General features: G+C 42.2%; 1 protein-coding gene across 2 annotated transcripts in view; it reads right to left on the reverse strand.

Moving 5' to 3' along the window:
* The window catches only part of Piwil2 (piwi like RNA-mediated gene silencing 2), a 54400-nt gene that overhangs the window by 34248 nt on the left and 16173 nt on the right, over window positions 1–3979 (reverse strand). The window lies entirely within an intron of this gene.

A 3979-nucleotide genomic window follows, 5' to 3' on the forward strand; every position in this document is an offset into this window, starting at 1 on the left:
AAAAAAAAAAAAAAAAAGAGCACTGAAGAAATCACTCCATGTCTTCTAGAGTACCCAAGTTCAATTCCCAGCATATACATGGCAGATCACAGCTGTCTATAATATAACTCCATACAAACATACATATGGGCAAAACACCAATGCATGTGAACTAAAATAAATAAAAAATTTTAAAGTACATTTTAAAATGGGCCAAAGATCTAAATATTTCACCAAGATACACAACCGGCCAAAAAGGTGCAGGAAAAGCTGCTCAATATCACTGGTCATAAGGGAACTGTGGTCAAAGCCATAGCGAGACTCACTTCCATACAAAGGGGGTTAGGACAAAAACAGATGGCAAGGGAAACTGCAGGTAAGCAGGAGCCTTTGACCACCACTGGCAGGGACATAAGTGCTGTGGAATATTAGTTTAAGATGTGTGACATTCATTTATGCTGTGGATGTTTGTTAAATGATGCAAAGATGTGTTGCATTCTTTTATGCCGCATTTGTTTAATTCTGTGGAGCTGTGTTACTTTGACTGCCTAAAACACTTGATTGGCCTAATAAAGAGCTGGGCAGGAAGAGAGAAAAAAATTGGGTTGGCATGCAGAGGGAATAAATAAGAGAAATCTAGGGGAAAGAATGAAGAATGAGAAAAGAAGGAGAGGAGGATGCCAGGGGCTAGCCACCAAGCCACACATCCAGCCATGGAGTAAAAAAAGAAGATATATAGAATAACAAAAAGTAAAAAGTCCAGAGGCAAAAATGTAAAGAGAAATGGGAAAATTTAAGTTAGAAAAGCTGTCTAGAACAAGACAAGCTAAGGCCAGGCGTTCATAAGTAAGAATAAGTCTCTGTGAATTTATTTGGGAGCTGGATGGCGGGCCCCCAAACAGTCAAAAAACCAACAATACATAAGTAATGTTCATCTGTTCTTGGGCTAAATAAAGACTTAAAATAGAGCACATGGAAATGGCAACACACACACCAAGATCTGGACATGCAAGCTCATAGCCAAACAGTGAACACAACAAGCATCCCTCAAATAGCTCAGTGAGGTGACTTAGCAAGGAAGGGCTCCTGCTGCCCAGCCTATTGACCTGAGCTTGATCCTTGGGACCCATGTAAAAGTGGAAGGAGAGAACCAACACCAAAAAATTGTCCTCTGACCTCCAAACCCAAGCAGCAGACACACCTGCAAACATGCAGCATGCACACACACATTAGTAGATAAAACATTTAAAGATCACTTTTTTAAAAAAAGAAAATACTTGGGGTTGGAGAGATCAGTGGTTTTCTAGAGGACCAGAGTTCAGCATTCATGCTGTATAGCTCACAATCTTCTAACTTCCGGTCTCCCTTGTACACATACACAGCATATACTCATACATACATAATAAAAATATTTTAAAAAGGAAAATATAGAATACCAATATGGTAGAATATTGTTCCATACAAAAAAGAATGCTGTCTCATGTTTATAACATGGATGGATCTTGAAAGCATACCAAGACACAGAATATTATGCATAATATACCTTTTCATATGAAATGTTTGTAATAGACAGAAAACAAATTAGTGCGTTAGGATTACAAATCTGAGACCAACATGGGCAAAATCTTGTCTCAATCAGTGGAAAAAAAGAAATGGGGAGAGAGGGAGGAAAGAGAGAGAGTGAACAGAGTGATGGTTTCTGTAGGTCTCATGGAAGAGGACACTGATGGCCAACGGGTGTGGGCTTCTCTATGCAATGACGAACACGTCCTAAAACTGTCTGCACCGACAGTATACAGCACTAGATACACTAACAGTCACAGAGCAGCACCCTCCAAGGAAGTATATTTCATAGTCTGTATCTCAATAAGCTGTTTAATAAGATCACACTGGGGCCAGCTAGATGGCTCAGTGGGGAAAGACACTTGCTACCAAATCTGAAGACCTGAGCTGGATTCTTGATCCTCAAGGTGGAGAAAACCTATTCTTTCAAATTCTCCCTCTGACCTTCACCATGTACATATACATACACACAAACAAATGTAAGAAAAATCATACACAAGCTGGAACATAGCTCAGTGCTGGAATGCTAGCTTACCATGCATGAGGCCTTGGGTTCTGTCTCCAGTCACAGAAAAGATCAGACATATACTTATTATCTCAGTCTTTGTGGGTCAGGAATTGAGGTGGCCTAGCAAGGCAGTTCTTTTTTTTTTTTTTTTGGATTTTTCGAGACAGGGTTTCTCCGTAGCTTTTGGTTCCTGCCCTGGAACTAGCTCTTGTAGACCAGGCTGGCCTCGAACTCACAGAGATCCGCCTGCCTCTGCCTCCCGAGTGCTGGGATTAAAGGCGTGCGCCACCACCGCCCGGCAAGGCAGTTCTTAACAAGGTTCCAAGCCAGCTGTAGACACCTCAAGGCTGAGCAGAAAAAAGGTGTATCTCTAACATCACGAAAGTGAGCCACTCCATGGGGGCTACCCAACGAGGAGTTTCTGTTTTGTTTTGGAGACAGGGTTTCTCTGTGTAGCCCTGTCCTGGAACTCACTCTGTAGACCAGGTTATGAATGTCCTCAAACTCAGAGATCTGGAATGCCTCTGCCTCCCATGTCCTGGGATTAAAGGACACCACTGCCTGCTCCAACCAAGAGTTTGAGACTAGCCTAGCAAAATAGCAAAAGCCCTCCTAGAACAATCAATCCCCTTTTGCCCGTGGTCTTCATGGCTGAATCCACCCCTCTCACCAATGGTCCTCACTCAGTCCACCTTACCCTTCCTGAACAAGTGTCACATCTCTTTTCTTTAACAGAAACCAAACTGGATAAACTATAGCAAAACTTCTGAAAAGACAAAAATTAAGGACAATTTAAAAAACAATTGTATGGCTCAGCAGCTGGCAGGTAAAAGCACTGGCTGCTCTTACAGAGGTCCTGAGTTCAATTCCCAGCAACCACACGGTGGCTCTCAACCATCCCTAAGGAGGTTGGGTGCCCTCTTCTGGCCTGCAGGCATACCTGCAGGCAGAACACTATATACATAATAAATAAATAAATCTTTCAAAAAAAAAAAAACCAATTGTAACACAGGCAGCTGACTTGTGAATACAAACCATGTAATCTAGAAGATAATGGAATAAAGACTAAACGTTAGAATATCTACCAAGTGCAGAATTTTAGTTTAAAAAGCAAAATAAACATCTAAATTGTCATCAGCAAATCCTAAACTAAATGACATACTCTAAGTATTATTTCAGGCAAAAAGAAAACTATCAGAAAGAACCCTAAAACTACAGGAAGGAACATAGAACAAGCAATATTTCAGGAGATTACACTGAGAAGCCTGAAGGAAGCCGGCAGTCAAAATCCACCATGGAGGACAAGGGGCCCCAGAGATTGATAGGAAGTTAAAGGTTGCTAGTGGGGAGGAGCTAGCGAGGTCCCACCCTTCTCTGAGGATCCGATGGTTGCTGGGTGACGGGAAAGCAGTTTCTTTAATGACACCAGAGCAACCCTACGCTGCTGAGTCACAAAAATATGCCCAGCAAAAGAGTGTACAGCATTAGCTCTGAGACCTGACAGGCAGAAGCACCAGGAAGTAGGTGGGGGTAGCCCAGCCAAGCCAACCAGCACCAGTACTCAGCAGACACTGAAGATGGTCCTGAAGTCCATTAAATCAATTACTGAGATTGAAGCAGCAGCAGGTAACACTGAACCCACTGGGTAAACCTATTTGTTCGCTACTATTTAGAAGCAGTGAAGTTATTCCGGAGTAATGAAAAAAAATCTACTATTTCTAAAGACTGAGCTGTTCTGACCTCTGGGAAAATAGCTTCTCTTTGGCCATTTCCTGGGTCTGTAATAACATAAAGAGTTCTGAGGATGAAAGTGACCATGCCAGTAGCAGGGTCCCCCAAATGCCACAGATCTGAGTTGACTGGCTTTGTACTGTAATCATACTAGGGGCCAACCCAGACCACAGTGAGTTCCAGTACAAAAAAAAAAAA

This window comes from Microtus ochrogaster, chromosome 17 (genome assembly GCF_000317375.1).
Source record: "Microtus ochrogaster isolate Prairie Vole_2 chromosome 17, MicOch1.0, whole genome shotgun sequence".
Lineage (NCBI taxonomy): Eukaryota > Metazoa > Chordata > Mammalia > Rodentia > Cricetidae > Microtus > Microtus ochrogaster.